Source organism: Panulirus ornatus, chromosome 5, assembly GCF_036320965.1.
Source record: "Panulirus ornatus isolate Po-2019 chromosome 5, ASM3632096v1, whole genome shotgun sequence".
Lineage (NCBI taxonomy): Eukaryota > Metazoa > Arthropoda > Malacostraca > Decapoda > Palinuridae > Panulirus > Panulirus ornatus.
The window spans coordinates 10,200,762-10,210,466 of NC_092228.1; the positions used below are offsets into that span (position 1 = coordinate 10,200,762).

At 43.8% G+C, this 9,705-nt stretch overlaps 1 protein-coding gene across 1 annotated transcript in view; it reads right to left on the bottom strand.

Annotated features, from left to right (window-relative positions):
* LOC139748260 (uncharacterized) overlaps positions 1-8,205 on the bottom strand; it is a 392,710-nt gene extending 384,505 nt beyond the window's left edge. The window contains exon 1 of the mRNA XM_071661213.1: positions 8,099-8,205. The gene's annotated coding sequence lies outside the window, so the exon portion shown is untranslated. The remainder of the gene's footprint in view (positions 1-8,098) is intronic.
* Positions 8,206-9,705: the final 1,500 nt, after the last annotated feature.

Sequence of the window (9,705 nt, forward strand, 5' to 3'; positions counted from 1 at the left end):
CCCCAGAACTTAACCCAGAACTTAACCCCAGACTTAACCCCAGAACTTAACCCCAGAACTTAACCCCAGAACTTAACCCCAGAACGTAACCCCAGAACTAACCCCAGAACTTAACCCCAGAACTTAACCCCATACCCCCAGAACTTAACCCCAGAACTTAACCCCAGAACTTAACCCCAGAACTAACCCAGAACTTAACCCCAGAACTTAACCCCAGAACTTAACCCCAGAACTTACCCCAGAACTAACCCCAGAACTAACCCCATAACTTAACCCCAGAACTTAACCCCAGAACTTAACCCCAGAACTAACCCCATAACTTAACCCCAGAACTAACCCCAGAACTTAACCCCAGAAGTTAACCCCAGAACTTACCCCAGAACTAACCCCAGAACTAACCCCAGAACTTAACCCCAGAACTTAACCCCAGAACTTAACCCCCATACCCCCAGAACTTAACCCCCATACCCCCAGAACTTAACCCCAGAACTAACCCCAGAACTTAACCCCAGAACTAACCCCAGAACTTAACTCCAGAACTTAACCCCATAGATGTAAAACGCCATAAGGAGAAAATAAAACATAATAAAAGTACCTAAAAATCAGCCCCCCAGAGGTACTTATATAAGTACCTGAAGTGACTTCATTGGACAGGAAAATGGAGAGGCGTATCCCACACCAGTGAAGCCCAAGAGGTACTTATATATAAGTGAAGTATAAGTAAGTGAAGTCACTTAACTTTGAAGGGAGATGAGGGATTAGATCGTCCACAAGTGAAGGAGTACATAAGTGGGTTTTTATAACAAGGGAATATATACTTACTTACTTACATACTTACTTACTTACTTACTTACTTACTTACTTACTTACTTACTTACTTACTGACTTACTTACAAGTTCGGGATGGTACGGGGCAAGTCATTACCCGAGGGACGTAGGTCGTGCTCAAGGGGGTCGTACTGTCGTGCTCAAGGGATCGTACTGTCGTGCTCAAGGGTAGTACAGTTATGCTCATGGGATCGTATTGTCGTGCTCAAAGGAGTCGTCCAGTCGTGCTTAAGGGTCGTCCAGTTGTGCTTAATGCTTGAAGGGGTCGTCCAGTCGTGCTCAAGGGGTCGTACTGTCGTGCTTAATGCTCAGGGGGTCGTACTGTCGTGCTTAATACTCAAGGGGTCGTACTATCGTGCTTAATGCTCAAGGGGTCGTACTGTCGTGCTTAATGCTCAAGGGGTCGTCCAGTCGTGCTTAATGCTCAAGGGGTCGTACTATCGTGCTTAATGCTCAAGGGGTCGTACTGTCGTGCTTAATACTCAAGGGGTCGTACTATCGTGCTTAATGCTCAAGGGGTCGTACTGTCGTGCTTAATGCTTAAAGGGGTCGTCCAGTCGTGCTTAAGGGATCGAACTGTCGTGCTTAATGCTCAGTGGGTCGTACTGTCGTGCTTAATGCTCAGTGGGTCGTACTGTCGTGCTTAATACTCAAGGGGTCGTACTATTGTGCTTAATGCTCAAGGGGTCGTACTGTCGTGCTTAATGCTCAGGGGGTCGTACTGCCGTGCTTAATACTCAAGGGGTCGTCCAGTCGTGCTCAAGGGATCTTACTGTCGTGCTCAATACTCAAGGGGTCGTACTGTCGTGCTAAATGCTCAAGGGGTCGTCCAGTCGTGCTCAAGGGGTCGTACTGTCGTGCTTAATGCTCAAGGGGTCGTCCAGTCGTGCTCAGGGGGGTCGTCCTGTCGTGCTGAACGAATTCAGACAATGACCCATCCAGACTGGGTTTGATCATCGTAAATTTTACTTCAGTTCCTTAATAGAGAAATGACAGGTACAGTACCAAGACGGGAATTATAGTATCTATATTCCATATAATTTACCTATAAGAGACCTGATATAATAAGCTAAGTACATAGTATATATTCCATTAAGTTACGTATTAGACCTAATATAATAAGCTAAGTACGTAGTATATATTCCATTAAGTTACGTATTAGACCTAATATAATAAGCTAAGTACATTGTATAAATTCCATCAAATTACGTATTAGACCTAATATAAAAGCTAAGTACATTGTATAAATTCCATCAAATTACGTATTAGACCTGATATAATAAGCTAAGTACATTGTATAAATTCCATTAAATTACGTATTAGACCTGATATAATAAGCAAAGTACATAGTATAAATTCCATTAAATTACGTATTAGACCTAATATAATAAGCAAAGTACATAGTATATATTCCATTAAGTTACGTATTAGACCTAATAAGCCAAGTACATAGTATAAATTCCATTAAATTACATATTAGACCTAATATAATAAGCAAAGTACATAGTATATATTCCATTAAATTACGTATTAGACCTGATAAGCCAAGTACATAGTATAAATTCCATTAAATTACGTATTAGACCTAATAAGCCAAGTACATAGTATATATTCCATTAAATTACGTATTAGACCTAATAAGCCAAGTACATTGTATAAATTCCATTAAATTACGTATTAGACCTGACATAATAAGCTGAATACATAGTAGATATTCCATTAAATTACGTATTAGACCTAATAAGCTAAGTATACACAGTATATATTCCATTAAATTACGTATTAGACCTAATAAGCCAAGTACATAGTATAAATACCATTAAATTACGTATTAGACCAAAAAATATACTAAGCTAAGTACACCATCGTATTGGGCATGGGTTGCACAGTAAAACTTGCAGGGGTCACCCTTGCAAAATGATTATTACATTCCAATTGCTGTAAGAATTAACATCACGCCTTTGATGTGTTGCCTGGGAACAGGACCTTCAGTTTTAAGGGTTGGGGTTCCTCAAGAACACTAGGGGGGTTTAATTAAAACACGCGTGGGTTTAATTAACACTTGTAAGACACATCATCAAAGATCGACCTCAGCCAACTGCTTCAACACTCTTTCTTCCTCGCGTATTGCCAAAGTAGGGCTGGACGTAATAATGAAATGGCATTATTAATGATTACAGGTGTGTGTCTGTGTGTGTGTGTGTGTGTGTGTGTGTGTGTGTGTGTGTGTGTGTGTGTGTGTGTGTGTGTGTGTGTCACTAACTCCTCTTAGTTACCTCCCGCCCCTTCCCTCTCCCTCTGTATTACTCCACTGACGCTCTACGACCATTCAAGTGTTACTTTAGCATCATTCTTAAAAGTGTTACTTTACGCTCACTTGAGCATCACTGTAGTGCCACTGAATAGTTGTATCATCTTGCTAAGTATATTTTTCGCTCACGTCCACAATAGTTATGATCGCATTGTACAGCTCAACACCTCTGGAGAACACACGATTTCTCATCTCAGGTGCTATATATATATTTCGTACTATTCGCCATTTCCCGCATTAGCGAGATAGCGTTATGAGCAGAGGACTGGGCCTTAGAGGGAATATCCTCACCTGGCCCCCTTCTTTGTTCCTTCTTTTGGAAAAAAACGAGAGGGGAGGATTTCCAGCCACCCGCTCCCTCCCCTTTTAGTCGCCTTCTACGACACGCAGGGAAGACGTGGGAAGTATTCTTTCTCCCCTATCCCCAGGGATATATATATATATATATATATATATATATATATATATATATATATATATATATATATATATATATAACATATATACACACCTTTTTGCCTCGTTTGCCCGGGTGACGTAACGTCCATAATAGATGATCGAAGCTTCGAGGAGGAGGAGGGATTCCTTCCCTTTTTGTTCTTGGTTTCAGAAAGTGATAATACAGGAAGGGGGTGCGATTTCCTATCCCCCCCCTTGCTTCTTCCCTTCTTAAATCGCCTTTTCCGACACACAGGAGATTACGTGGACATAAATTTTACTTCCCTATCGCGAAATGATATATATATATATATATTTTTTTTTTTCATACTATTCGCTATTTCCCGCGATAGCGAGGTAGCGTTAAGAACAGAGGACTGGGCCTTTGAGGGAATATCCTCACCTGGCCCTCTTCTCTGTTCCTTCTTTTGGAAAATTAAAAAAAAAAAAAAACGAGAGGGGAGGATTTCCAGCCCCCCGCTCCCTTCCCTTTTAGTCGCCTTCTACGACACGCAGGGAATACGTGGGAAGTATTCTTTCTCCCCTATCCCCAGGGAATATATATATATATATATATATATATATATATATATATATATATATATATATATATATAGTTGAGATTCTGACATTCCTTCAGTAAAGACGAAGCAAAATATGTTTAAATCGTGAGAGCAAAAACCTACCAGATTTGCATGAGGGTGTTAGCGGGAGAGGCTGGTCAAATACCTGCCGGTGATAAGCAAACTACTGGAGATGTGTAATTACCTTGTTAACGTGCGTATCGATTTCGCGCCGGCGGCCCCCTCGGGAGGTCTGGTTTAAGGGCAAGTCTCCAAACACGTAGTGAATGTCACCATTCCATAGCTTCTCTTCCACGCCGGAAAGGGAAATGTTAGGTGTATGGGGAAGGCGTGGTGGTGGTGGATGATGAGCCATTCAAAAGTCAGGTCATCTGGTCGCTCCCGTAGATAGACATGAGGTAGAGATAAGAGATAAGAGGCTGATCTCTTATCCTTCAAGGAGTGATCACTGGCCTTCAACTTCATTGGCTGTGTGTGTGTGGGGCGCTTGGGCAGGCACTTGCTTGGATGAAGCAGGCCTCCGGCGTCGTCCACTGACATACTGTACACGACAGAGAGGTCGGAAAAAAATATTGATTGAAAGAATTTAAAGATATTAAAGACGATTTTTTTTTAAGGACTCTTCTTCACCATGAGACTAAAAATTTAAAGGTATTAAAGACTTTTTTTTAAGGACTCTTCTTCACCATGAAACTAAAAATTTAAAGGTATTAAAGACGTTTTTTTAAGGACTCTTCTTCACCATGAAACTAGAAATTTAAAGGTATTAAAGACGTTTTTTTAAGGACTCTCCTTCACCATGAAACTAAAAATTTAAAGGTATTAAAGACGTTTTTTTTAAGGACTCTTCTTCACCATGAAACTAAAAATTTAAAGGTTTTAAAGACGTTTTTTTAAGGACTCTTCTTCACCATGAAACTAAAAATTTAAAGGTTTTAAAGACTTTTTTTAAGGACTCTTCTTCACCATGAAACTAAAAATTTAAAGGTTTTAAAGACGTTTTTTTAAGGACTCTCCTTCACCATGAAACACGATCCTCCTTTGAGTTTTCCTACGCGTTGTGCTGCCCCGCCGCGCGCCCTCCCTCTCTCTCTCTCTCTCCTACAACTACTACTGATCTCTCTCGCTCCTGCGTGTGTGCTGCAATTCCAGGTCATGCATACCGTCCCTATTTCCAGGCTGGCTCTCTCTCTCTCTCTCTCTCTCTCTCTCTCTCTCTCTCTCTCTCTCTCTCTCTCTCTCTCTCTCTCTCTCTCTCTCTCTCGCTCTCTCTCTCTCTCTCTCTCTCTCTCTCTCTCTCTCTCTCTCTCTCTCTCTCATCCATACCGTCCCTATTTCCAGGCTCTCTCTCTCTCTCTCTCATCCATACCGTCCCTATTTCCAGGCTCTCTCTCTCTCTCTCTCATCCATACCGTCCCTATTTCCAGGCTCTCTCTCTCTCTCTCTCTCTCTCTCTCTCTCTCTCTCTCTCTCTCTCTCTCTCTCTCTCTCTCTCTCTCTCTCTCTCTCTCCCCTCCTCAGCAGCTAGGACCTTCCTCGCCTACATTCTCTGTAATCCCCCAACATCTACGACACCGTCCATCCCCTACATGCGCTGTAATCCTTACATCTACCTACAGCAATCCCCTTCCCTACGTACACTGTAATCCCTACAGCTACATCACTAACTATCCCTGCATGTAGTGTAATCCCCCACAGCTACAACACTGTCCATCCCTGCATGTAATCCCCCACAGCTACAACACTATCCATCCCTGAACGTGGTGTAATCCCCCACAGCTACAACACTATCCATCCCTGCATGTAATCCCCCACAGCTACAACACTAACCACCCCTGAATGTGGCGTAATCCCCCACAGCTACAACACTGTCCATCCCTGCATGTAATCCCCCACAGCTACAACACTATCTATCCCTGAATGTGATGTAATCCCCCACAGCTACAACACTATCCATCCCTGAGTGTGGCGTCATCCCCCACAGCTACAACACCATCCATCAACGCATATACTAATGGTACCACAGTCACAACACCTGTAGCCACCCTCTCACAAGCACCACCACATGGACTTCTTCCTCCAAAGTTTCTCGTGCTCTGCGATATGGAGCCACACTTCCCTCTGCCTACCGTGTGTTGTGGTGGTGTTGTTGTTGTGGTGGTGGTCGTCTACCACACCCAGCATCACTCCTCAGCGCTGGTTTCCCCCCCCCCCCCCTTTTCCCTTCCTAACTAACTACAGAGCTTCCTTCCCCCTTTTTTTTTTTTCATTCCAGTACTTTTCATTCCGGTACTCTTATGTAAAACTTCTGTGGGCTCATTGGAACAGCAATTACACCTTCACTTGAAAGCCTCTCTTAAAAAGAAAAGACACTACATCCCCCTTCTCTATGTAGGTTAATCCCCTCCCTCCTCTCTCCCTTACCTAAAACACCCCTTTCTACATGCGCGATAATCACAGTAGTTTTTTTTCACCATCCCTCCTCTTCCCCCTCCACTGCTACATGTCCCCCACCACACTACATGCCTCTCCTCCACACACACACACACAACTACATGCCATGTTGTCCAGTCCCCCTTCAGCGCCTTTTCCCCTCTGGAAGCATCTTATCCCCCCCTCACCCCGACACACCTGAGAACCTCCGATCAGCCTCCAACAGCCAACGGACACAGTCGACCGGAAGCTATCTTCAAGCTCGCTAGGATATGCCTCCACTTCCGGATGAATACACACACACACACACACACACACGCACACATGCACACGCACAGGTACACACACATACACACACGCACAGGTACACACACATACACACACGCACAGGCACACATGCACAGACACACATTCATACATTGCTCTGGTCGGAGTCATTCCCCAACATATATTTTTTTCTTTGGTCGTTCCCAGCAAGCATTGCCCTGACTGGAGATGACTTGGCCCACAGCGAAGAGCGAGGCACCACCAGGGCAAGGGGGTGTGGGGGAGGAGGAGTGCTGGGGAAGAAGGGGGGGGGGAGAAGGCTCGGGAGTGGATATATATATATATATATATATATATATATATATATATATATATATATATATATATATATATATATACACTCAAGTACATGACTTATACTCGACGGGTTTCCAAAGAGGAGCAGCACCAGGAGGAAGGAGAAGGTTGGAGAGGGACTTATAGTTGGAGGCGGAGATGATAGCAGCAGCAGCAGCAGCAGCACCAGGATGAAGGAGAAGGTTGGAGAGGGACTTATAGTTGGAGGCAGAGATGATAGCAGCAGGAGCAGGAGGAGCAAGGTGGTGGTGGTGGTGGCTGGTGGTGGCGAGGGCTGCCTCACATCGATCGCTGCTCACATTCAGGGAAATACACGGGGAAATTTGCCCTCCAGATTGGAAGAGATCAGCTGGTGATACCCGGAGGTTTCTATTGGTTCTCGTGGCCTCCGTTTTTTGTGTTAATATGGCAAGGGGGGGTTTGTTTAAGGGCGAGCGGCCTGGATGTGATTCTGTCTGTGGGCCAGCAATGCCAGAATCTCTCTTACCACAGTAAAATGGGGGTTGAGGGAGGGGAGGAAGGGACACACACACACACACCCACCCCTTACTCCCGCACCCACGAACCAACACCTTCTGGGCCACGATATAAAGTAGATGCACCACTGTTAATACACCACGTCTCCCTGGTTCTTATATTATTTTTGTTGATGTTGTCGTCGTCGTCCCACAGCTCTGAGCCAGCGGCATCACAATCTCGCATCATACAACGTTTTTGTATTCCACGGTCACTTCTCATCCCGGGAGAGAAGGGTTCACACACGATACGTTCCGACGCAACTCATATGTGTCTTTCTTTTCTTCTTTATCTTTCTCGAGCTTGTCCTGAGCCTATGGCAAAAAGGAGTGGGGGAAAACATGGTAAAGGTGGAGTGACTTACCGCGTACCACGGAGGGGAGGAGAGAGCAGCCCCGTGCGTGTAGTCAACACCACCACCGACACAACAACACGGAACTCTCCTACTGTGGGACACCCTCCCTGTCTGCGCTACTCCCCTCACCCACCAACCTCCCCCCCAGCTCTCACACACACACACACACACACGCACACTACAACCTCGATAAAAGTTCTGATCCTTCACTCTGCCAGGATGTTATAACTCAAAGTCATTCATTAGCGTTAAGTTCACGCTATCGTGTCCAAGATCGCGTCGAACGAGTCACTTTCGTGAAGTTTGACAGTTGGGGGACAGACGAATCGTACGTCATACTAGGACACTGCCACGGGGAGGAAAACTCTCGTACGGAGGACAGATAGTTAAGTTCTGTTTGTGGGATGGCACTTGACTTTTAATTACGAATATGATCACTTTTATTTATATAATCCCCATGCGCTCTCATGTGGACAAATATTAATACGCTGTGACTGATAGAAATATTATTAAGATTCGATATACTGATCAATTATCAGTGAAAACTTAGAAATTAAACCATAGGCTCTACTTCTAAAAGTTACTTTTCACATGCATATGTTTATAGATACTTTATTAATGTTGAATGTATCATAATTACCTGGCAGAGAAGTACACAAGGGAGACCAAGTTGATGATTTATGGCTTATGAAGATGTTCTTTAAAATGAGAGATAAAACATACGTAAACACCATCACTGGATACTTTCATCTGACTATTGTTTTGGTCACATAGGCGAGAAAAGGGGGTAACAAGTATATGATTATGTGAATCACACTATAGACAATCGCTTCTGCTGCCTTTTCGCAATTCCTGGTTTTTTATTATTATTTCCCCTCTGAACAATTGAACACCCGGTAGCTCCCTTCTCGAAAACTTCCCGGGACGTGTTGGCAAGTTGAATAGCAGGAATGGAAACCCTAAGATGACAAAAAGCAGGGATTGTAATCTCTTCGTAAATATGAAAATTAATGTCTAACTGGGCTCGCGGCTATACCGTTTGATCAATAAGCGTGGTCCGTGACCCGGCAACTCTGGCCATGGTGGCCTGGCGCAAGCTCCTTACTGGCTGGCGGGCCACGTGGAGAGGCTGGAGTTTGCTCTGCGGCGTAGAGGGGAGAGGAAGTACCAGTAGTAGTCGTAATGTCCTTAATATATTTCATTGTATTGTGTAGGTCCTGAATGGATTATGCTGCATTTGAAACGCGTCGTAATACGTAATGGTCGATGTCTGATTTTTGACGGAAGATCTAATTTTCCCAAGGATGCCAACTAGATTTTATTTTTTTTTTTTTGAAAAAAGAAAAAGGGGGGCTAATATTATTTATGATCGAATTTGCATATACACAAGTGCGCAAGCATCTACATCAGTTAGGGTGCGAGAGACCAATAATAGACGGTTCACCTTGTACGCGCCGCCTTTACTGTATTTCAGGATGTTACAAATGTCAGAATTCCATGGTTAACAACACAGACTCCGCCGCCTCTCGCACCGTAACCCACATTTTTTTTTTTTATTTTCCTTCCTTGATTCAGGACAGTAGATGTCTAAAGGTCATTTCACGGTGTCTTTTTAT